This window comes from Chrysochloris asiatica, unplaced genomic scaffold (assembly GCF_000296735.1).
Source record: "Chrysochloris asiatica unplaced genomic scaffold, ChrAsi1.0 scaffold00148, whole genome shotgun sequence".
Lineage (NCBI taxonomy): Eukaryota > Metazoa > Chordata > Mammalia > Afrosoricida > Chrysochloridae > Chrysochloris > Chrysochloris asiatica.
The window spans coordinates 5,971,886-5,982,265 of NW_006408666.1; positions in this window are offsets into that span (position 1 = coordinate 5,971,886).

Genomic DNA, 10,380 nt, shown 5'->3' on the forward strand with positions numbered 1-10,380 from the left:
TGGATTCAGAAGAGGCCATGGAATGAGAGATATCATTGCTGACATCTGATGGATCTGAGCTGAAAGCAGAGAATATCTGAAAGATGTTTTTTTTAACCTGTGCTTTATTGACTATGCAAAGGCTTTTGATTGTGTGGATCAGGACAAGCTCTGGACAACATAGTGAAGTATGAGTATTCCAGAACACTTACTTGTGCTCATGAGAAATCTGTACATGCACCAAGAGGAATGTGTTCGAAAAGAATATGGGAACACAGAAGGGTTTCAAATTAAGAAAGATGTGTGACAGTGTTGTGTTCTTTCACCATACTTATTCAACCTGTATGCTGAGCAAATAATCTGAGAAACTGGGTTATATGAAGAAAAATGTGGCATCGGGATTGGAGGTAGACCTATTAACAACCTGCGATATGCAGATGATACAACCTTGCTTGCTGAAAGTGAAGAAGACTTAAAATATTTACTGATGAAGATCAAAAAGCACAGCCTTTGGTATGGATTGCATCTCAATGTAAAGAAAACCAAAATCCTCACCACTGTACCAATAAACACCATTCTTATAAACCAACAGAGAAAAGATTGAGGTTATCAAAGACTTCATTCTTCTTGGATCAACTATCATCATTCATGGAAGCAGCAGTCAAGAAATCAAATGACATATTGCATTAGGCAAATCTTCTGCACAAGACCTTTTTAAAGTGTTGAAGAGAAAAGATGTCAGCTTGAGGACTTAGGTGTGCCTGACTCAAGCCATAGTATTTTCCTTAATCCCATATACATGTGAAAGTTGGGCAGTGAATAAGGAAGACCATAGAAGAATTGATGTTTTGAGTTATGGTGTTGGAGGAGAATATTGAAAGCGGCATGGGCTGCCAAAAGAACCAACAGATCTGTGTTGGAAGACGTGCAGCCAGAGTGTTCCTTAGAGGCCAGGATGGCCACAGTTTATCACCTTCAGTCATATTGTCAGGAGGGACCAGTCACTGGAGAAGGATATCACGTTTGGTAAGATGGAGGGTCAGAGAAAAAGAGGAAGACCCCCAGCAAGATGGATTAGCAAAGTGGCAGTATCAATGGGCTCAAATTTGGCAATATTAGTGAGGTTGGCCCAGGAGTGGACCGTGTTTTGTTCTGATGTACAAAAGGTCACTATGAGTCAGTACCGGCTCAATGGCACCTAACAACAACATTTTCTTATCCATTCATCAACTGCCTATCTTTTGAATTGTGCATTTAATCCCTTTAATTGTAATTATTGATAGATGTGAATTTATTGATGCCATTCTTTTGCCATTTTTATTGTTGTGTTGATTATTTCTTTGATTTGTATTTTTTTTCTATTCTGTGTTCATATTATTATGAGATTTTCTTTTCATTTTGTTCATTGCAGCTGATTGTGTATTTACTAAGTCCTTTTGATCGTCTTCTTCTACAAAAAGATTGTATTCTTTCACCATACTTATTCAACCTATATGTTGACCAAATAATCCAAGAAGCTGGGTTATATGAAGAAAAATGTAGCATCCGTTTTGGAGAAAGACTCATTAGCAACCTGCGATAAGCAGATGATACAACCTTGCTTGCTGAAAGTGTAGAGAACTTAAAGCATTTATTGATGAAGATCAGAGAGCACAGCTTTCAGTATAGATTGCATCTCAATGTAAAGAAAACAAGCATTCTAATCCTCACCACTGGACCAATAAATAATATTCTTATCAACAGAAAAAAGTTTGAAGTTGTCAAGGACTTCATTCTTCTTGAATCAACTATCAACACTCACAGAAGCAGCAATCAAGAAATCAAACGACTTTTTGCATTAAGCAAATCTGCTGCACAAGACCTTTTTAAAGTATTGAAGAGCAAAGATGTCAGCTTGTGGACTAAGGTGCACCTGACCCAAGCCATGGTATTTTCAATAACCTCATATGTATGCAAAAGCATATGAATCAGGAAGACTGTAGAAGAATTGACACTTTTGAGTTATGGTGTTGGAGGAAAATATTGAAAGTGCCATAATCTGCCAAAAGAACCAATAGATCCATTTTGGAAGAAGTGCAGTCAGAGTGCTCCTTGGAGGTCAAGATGGTCAAACTTCATCTCTCATACTTCGGACAGATTGTCAAGAGGGACCAGTTTCTGAAGAAGGATATAATTTCTGTAAGGTGGAGGTTCAGACAAAAAGAGGAAGACCCCCAACAAGATGGTTTGGCCAAGTGGCAGCATCAATGGACTCAAGTGTGGCAACAGTAGTGAGGTTAGCCCAGGATGGGGCATTGTTTCGTCCTGCTGTGCATAAGGTCGCTGTGAGTCAGTACCAACTTGATGGCACCTAACAAAAACAACAACAACAACAACAACAACATATGTGATGCCATAGGATAAGCACTAGATCTCAAGGTTCAGTTGAACCTCAAGTTCTATGGTTCAAACTCAGCAGCTGCTCCTCGGAAACCCTACATAGGGTTGCTATGAGTCAGAACCAATTTGACAGCACTTCATAGCAACAGATGTAGCACGGTCTGTTCTAGCATGATCTCGTCTTGACCTGGTGATTATGTTATATTGTGATCTCTTCTTGTGTTTGGAAGTTCTGTAATTTCAACTTGATCCTTCTGTTTTCTTTGTAGTTGTTACCATTTACAGATTGTCACCTCTGGTCCCCTATTTTCAGACTTGTACTTTTTTTTTTTTTTTCATTTTTGAGAATCCCTTTCTGGGTTGGGTTCTGAATGGTGTCATGTCTTTTAATTTTGGGTTGTTGTCTGGCGTTTTTGATTCTTTTCCAAAGACTCCCTGTAGATTTTCAGCACTGAGCTGTTGCCCTCCTGATTCCCCTTGGGTGGAGTAACTGGTGGGCATGTGGCTGTGCGTCTGCCTTTACTTAAGAGCAGCTGTTGGCAGGGTGAGGCTGAGTGGCCCAAGGTCTGTCATTGATTTGGTGGTGCAGGATCCAGTGCTGGCACCCACCTGTTGTGTGGGCGGGATGTGGTAAGTGTGTCACATGTGGCTTACAAGTGGGGAAACAGCTAGTGGACACCTCCTGCTAGATGGACAGACAGATTTAAAAATGAGAGGGGATGAAAAAACGGTGAAAATAAAGGAAAAAGAAGTAGAGGGGAAATAAACTTAAAAATGTAGGAGTGGAAACAATAAACTGAAAAAATGCTGTGTGTGTGACCTCAGGTGCTCATTGACTACAGACTCAAGAGGGGCAGGTGCCTGGCACGCAGTCCACATGTGTCTGTGCCCTATTCCCAAAACTGGTGTGCATAGGTGGGTGCCTGCGAAAGCGGAGGCTGTGGGCATGTGGCATGCAGTCAGCAAGAATGCATCCTGTCAATCCCAGAAGTGACAGTTGGGGCAGGTGTCTGCTTTGGAGTGGGGTAGTGATGCATGCAAGTTGAGGCTTCAGGTCTTGACACTGACATGGTGTGGGTGGAGGAGGCTCCCCTCTGCTTACTGGAAAATTCACTTCTCTGGCTCTCCTTCACAGGCATGGGCCCAGTGCTCTTCTGTGTGAGTGCAGCTCATAGGTTTCTTGCTCTGATTCTATGACGGAGGGCCCACCCACACTCCAGCATCTTCCCTTTAATTACTACCTCACAGACCTTCCCTTCTGCACAGACCTCTAATGCAGGTGTGTACGACTCGCTATTGATAAATGCTTTCTTCCCCATTGACTGGCTGTCTCCTCCCTCTATGGACTTTCATGCCACTGGGGGTCTTGCCAGTTTTTCTGCACTTTCCTCTCTTAGATTTAGCTCATATTCTGTTGTTCATTTCAGATTTCTTTATACTGTGTCACCGCCTTAATGGGATTTTGTAAAGTTGGCTTCTCTGTCATTCTCCTCGATTGCTGGGTTTTTCCCCCCCCCTTTTCTATTCTTTAACGTTTTTATTGTGAATTGAGTAATCATTTACATGGGAGAACATCAATCTTACTCTCATCCCATCGTATTTTGTTTCATTGCAATGATTACACTCCCCACCCCATGTATCATCATTCTACAGTATTTGCTTCTATTCCCTCTGTTGTTGTTGTTGTTGTTGTTGTTGTTGTTGTTTCTTTTAGATGTACGCAAAAACACTTAGGAATATATAATTGTTTAAACAACCAAAAGGCACATTCTGCAAGCCTGCTTCCTGGCCACCAGAACCCAGTCTCTCTTTTTCTATGATTCCAGAGTCCTCAGCTGCTCCCTCTCTCCATGTCCTCATCTCTGCATCCATCTCTGGTGTCGCTGCTTCTCTGGATAGGGTCCCACATTCTGCTCATGCTCTTTTCCACTGATGGTTCTACGGTCCTCTGTTCCTGGAATGCCAGATTAATTACTCTCCCCTTTTTGTCACAAAGCTTCTACATTTACACTTATGGCAATTGCAATTAGTCATGATATCAATTATTCACTATTGAATCATAAGAATCTTATCCCCATCTCCTTTCTCCAGACCCATCTAGATAAGATGCAAACTATTTAGTGGGGATTCTACTTTCCCCCCTACACTCTGAAACTAAACTCCATCTTGAAAACTTGTAAGCCAGTTATTTCATGCCTTTATAGCCCCTCTGTTTTAGGTAACCAATGTCTAAGTTGCCCATCTTTATCTATCCTGTGTACAGAGGGTATAGAATTGATTTTCGATGTGAAGAATCCTTTTCTCTCAGTTGGTATTTTGAGCTAATAAATCCATAAGCATTGGTCAAGTTCATCAAATTGTAGCAATTTATACTTGTTTTCTTTAGCAAAAAAAATAAATAATTCTGTAGTCACATTATGATCATTAAACTATTGAAGCTATGTCAAATGGTTACTATCTGCAAGTTCAGGCATTCTTGTGCATCTCCTCTCACCTCATATCAGTTGGATGCTTCATTCTCAGTTCTAACCCTCTGTGGCTATGTCCTTGTCCATGGGCTTAGAAGTCCCCAGGTCTCACCACACTTTGAACCAACCAGTCCTTTGTCTTTTGTTTTTCATCTTCAGGTCGACAGAAGTCTATGGAATGTGGTTGAAGTCAGCCCATGTCTTCATTGCTGCCTTTCCCCCACTTCCATTAACGAGTAGACCAACTTGGTCACCAGCAAGTTTACATGCCTGCTCATGTGTTCCCTTTGAGTTTCAGTCTTGGAGGGGGCTTTGTTCTGAAAGGACTTGATTGCTTACATTGATAGCTTCCCAGCAAACAACTTGTTTGTTCTTATAGTAGCAAATCAGACTGCCATTTTTGTTTTTGAGTTTTCCTGCTGGTCTTTCTTTCAAGAAGTATCTTCTATTCCTCTATCTGTTCTAGGCTGGTCTGCTTGACCTTCAATTGGGTCGATTGCTATTTTCATTCTGTTTGTCCAACTGGTATTTAATCCAATTTTTTGTCCATTTGGTGCTCTCGGAGTTCCAGGATTATCACCTGTATCTCTGGTCTTTGTTATAGAGGTAACAGGTTGGGTGCATCACTGGGACACCATCTTGACTCCTCTCTGCTAAATAGTTTTCCTTTTAAAAAACTGTCTGAGACCACAGCTGTTCACCTGGATGGATATTGCCTAAACAGCTGTGGAATGACATTCACATATCTGTATTTGTGAAGTTCAGTGGAAAATTATGACTAGAGGTCCATTGAACACTTGCATGGGTTTATTCCAGATAACATCTCTTTGCACTTGTCTCTGCAATCAGTAGATGGCTACAGACACATCCTTTCACCTGTCTTAGTCTCATTAGAGTGCCTTCAAAAACAAAAAGGTCCAATCAAAGCAGTGTCTTTGAGAGGATTTGCTGGGCCAGTTAAATTCAAGAGAGATAGAAAGGTCAGCTGAGAAGGTTATGGCAACTGACTTTTGAGACTCCAAAAGGATAATCTTGATAGATTTTCTCAAAGGGCACAGGATGATCAAAAGACTTATTAGGGAAAAGTTTTAAGAAAAATGGAAACTGTTGGTGAGAAAAAAATCCAGGAAAATAGCACGAAGGGCTTCCCCCCCCCCCCCTCAAAACAATGCACTTGCTCATTCCTCAAGGTTGCAAGGGCTGTTCTAGGAGACTGTCACTGAGAAACCGTACCCCAGGTACACTACAGCCCTGATTGTTCCTCTCCAGACTTCTTTGTGTTCCCCAAAGTCAAAGAACATTAGAAAGAACCATGATTTGAGATGTTTGAGGATGCCCAAACTGCCATTACTGTGGTGTAAGTCTGTGAGCACAGGTTGTTTGGGAGAAGCATTGGTGAGACAGAAACCCGGCATTTAGTTGTAGATGAAGGGTATGCAGAGAAACAATAGCTTTACATTTTTATTTATTTTTTAATGGAGGTTCCTATGATTTGGTAGCAGTACTTTCTGATTTACCTACATGCACATGCACCTGTGTGTGTGTGGTATATGTCAGAGTTAAGTTGATGGCAATGGGCTTGTTCATGTGTTTGCTCTCTGATATATGCACAGACACATATATAATAGTATATTGTTGTTGTCGTTGTGTTCCACTGAGTTGATTCTGACAAACTTTGACCTCATGAGACAGAGTAGAACTACCTCATAGGGTCTTCAAGGCCGTGATCTTTATGGAAGCAACCTTCCAGGTCTTGTCTCCTATAAAGCTACTGATGACTTATGATCTATTGGTTTAGCAGTCAAATGCTATAACCATTTTCCTACCAGGGCTCCTTATTAAATAATATACATATATTTATATTTTATAGAACATATGAGTTTAAAACCTGTTTAAAAAATATACTCAGCAAAAAAGGTACCTTTATAGTTTCATCCTGGTAGAATACAGAATAACTTTGTCTCAATAGTATTTGAATAGATGGCATGGCCCCCTATTAGAAATATTCCTTTTCATATTAATGTGGAAATTTTTTATGTCACTGACCCCACCAATTTCTCAAAATAGGCTAGCCTTTAAGAAAGACACTAGGGAATTTGAGTTTTTCTTTTGCTAACAAGAACCACATCCAGATCACCAGAGATGAGAAATCCCCACTTGAAGAGATGCGCTAATGAGCCTGGAACAGTGAGAAGAACAAAAGATACGTCTTGAATGGAAGATCTACAGGAAAAACATGACACAATGGAGACAGATGGACTGCTACTAGGGAACAAACAGGTCACTCCACTAGGAGACATTGGGGCAGTTGGTCGGGTCCCACCAACGTAGCCCCTCCCCCCCCACACACACACCCCAAACTGAGACTCGGTGTTAATGCACGCTCGGATTGGTAAACACACACATCACCGTTGGGGAGAAATGGGGTAAAAGCAGCAATGAAGCAGCGAGCTAAGCCTCACAATATTCAGAGGGCTTCTGTAGACCCAGTTGGGGACCTGGTTGGCAAGCACTGCGAGGGGACCTGGGGACTCGTGGGCCCAGAGTCAGTGGCGTGGCCACGGAGGAGTCAAGTGGAGAATGGAGCTGCCAGCTGATGGGAAGAGAGGGCATGTGCACAAGAACACCCACACTTGTAGATGACACCCACGTGACCGGGACTGGATGACTGGATGATCAGAGCTCAACCAGGAGAAGAAAGAAGGGGGTTCTGGGGGAGGGGGGGGAGAAGACTGAGGTGATCCAAGCTGATGAACTTAACCTATGCATATGAATGCAGTGACACAAAAGAGGCAACAAATCCTTACAGCAAGAAACATTCCCACCCCCTCTACACACAGAGTAGACAGAGAGGGACAACTTGGACATTGGATACCCAAATGGGGAGGGAGGGACTACAAAGGTAAGAAGTAACTGGCTTACAAGCTTTCAAGAGGGACCCTAGAGCTAGGGGGCATGGAGAAAGGCAGAATCATCAGTGAGTACTATCTAATTTGTCTAGGTGGAGCTGATAAAATGAAATACAGATGGGTAACGTGCGATACTGTAGTGAATAACGGTTATCAAGAAGGATTGTGAGTGTTGGAAATGCAAGGGTAGATGTTTTGTAGCAAGGAAGAGAGTGATTATTTCTCCAGTCTAGAAGCAGAGGTCTTTGGGACCACCAACGGATAAGAGTCAAGAACGGGACCCCACCCAGAGAACTGGGGATGCCTGAGATGGAAACAGAGATAATGACATGGAGGGATGAAGCAGCTGGGGACTTTGGATCCAGAGAGGGAAAGGAACTGTGGGCCTAAGACTGAGGGGGGAGGGGGGAGTGTAGAGCACGGGCTTCTAGGATATGCCCTGTGGTTGGAAGACGATGCATGGAGGGGATTGGAACCATGGCAATGTAATGATATACGATGGAATGAATATGGAACTGAGATTCTCTCATGTAAACTATCATATAACTCACAATAAAACATAAAAAAAAGAATTACAAATAATAACCACAATTCTCAGTTCAAAAGTTGTTAGCCAAATCTGCCTACAGCAAGAATCAATGTGAATAATGGGAGGAAGAATTGCACAAAGAGATGGAGTGGCAAACCTAGCAACACTTTCCTTCTCTGAAGCTCTCTGCCAATGTGTTTAGTATGTGGGTTCCTCACCACATTTTACCCGGGCCAGACCAGATTTCTGGTAAAAAACTCTTCTATTGTGAACTAGTTTTCATCCTTAAAGTAATTCAATTGAAAATGCGTACTCTTTCTTCTTTCAACCCTAAAACACGTACACACTTCATTCATTTTCTTTAAAAACATGTCTTTAAATCTGTACACTTGTTTCCTGTAGCTGTCAGAGCAAAATTCTACAATGTGGGTGGCTTTCAACAACAAGAATTGCATTCTCTCATGGTTCTGGGAGCTAGAAGTCTAGATCTACATGCTGACTAGGCCACTTTCGTTCTGCTGTACCCAAGGAAAGTTTCTGTCTTGTCTCTCGTTGTCTCTCTCAGCTTCTGATAGTCTCACGTAGCACTTGCCTTATAGATGCATCTTCATATAAATACCTTCCTCTGTCTCTTTGTCTCTTCTCCTCTTTTATAAGGGTTGTTGTTAAGTGCCGTGGAGTCGGTTCCGACTCATAGCGACCCTATACAGGGTTTCCGAGGCTATAAATCTTTATGGGAGCAGAACACCGCATCTTTCTCCCTAGGAACAGCTGGTAGTTTCAAACTGCTGACCTTGCAGTTCACAGCCCGATTCGTAGCCTCTATGCTACCAGAGCTCCTTTAGCACTCACATAAGATTAGGGTCTCTTCTACTCCAGTATGACCTCCTGTTTACCAAACTGGAAACATCTTCAAAGACTCTTTTTCCAAACAACATCACTTTGACTGGTGCCCGAGGTTAAGATTTTAGCCTGTCTTTTTTTAGGACAAAACCCACCCATAGCAGTTGTGAATTCACAATTACTTAAGAGTGCTCACACAGGACTTGTAAATCCCTACACATTAGTATCTATCACCTGGACTATTTTATTGTCTGTCTCACTTTTTAGGTTTCTGACACAACAGCTACCAGGACCTTACCTTTTCCTGTTATCTAAGTCCTTGTTCCTCCAAGTGTGGTCTTTGTAGCAGCAGCAATGGCAGCATCTGGTAATTTATTGGAAATGCAGAATCCCAGGCACCACCCCAAGTCTAGTGAATTGTGATCTGCACTTTAACAAGATCCCAGGGGATTCCTGTGCGTGAGAAAGTTCAAGAATCACTGCTCTGACTTTATGTACAAACCTTGACATGCAGAGAAGTCTCAGTATGTGTTTATTCTATAGCTTAATTTATCCTTTAATGAGCCTAAAGTCTACAGCCTACCAGTGGGGTTTCACTTGCTGTCAAAACTTTCCCTTCCTTCTCTGCACTGTAGAGCACTCAGGTAGACTAGTAGCCTTAACAAGGAAAAAAAAAAAAGATAAAGAAAAGAAAACAAAAACATAAGTAAGGTTTTTTTTTGTTTGTTTGTGGGTTTTTTGTTTTTTGTTTTTTTTTGAGAAAGCTGCTATGTGCCAGAGTCTCATGCCCTGAGGTCTAAATATCAGCGGTGCTCCCAGGACCCAAAGTGCTGCTGCCAATACCACTGAAGCTCAGTCTCCCCATTTTTCTCACCTCCCCAATTCCTTACACTCTGTTGGAAGGTGGCCACTGAAATCCTCACTCCTAGACCTGTGTTTATCTGGAACAGAAAAAGGGGGGATTTCCTTTAGATCCTGCAATGTGTGTCTGTTTGTCCACAGTTTGGAATTAAAATCCTTTCACAATCTGGACTCTTCTGGTCTTCCAGAAGAGTATGTACACCTCTATCCACCACCTTTGCTTCATTTTCATCCTGCTCTTTACAGAAACTCCATTGTGACATGCTTTTCCAGGCCTTTGGAAATATCTGTGAGGCTTCTTGACACTTCTTAAGAAATTATACAATAACACCTCCTTGTGGAAGAGTTCCTGGTTGTTGACTGATGCTCCATAATGTACTACATTTCTCTAAGTATGTAGATAGTAGGTAGA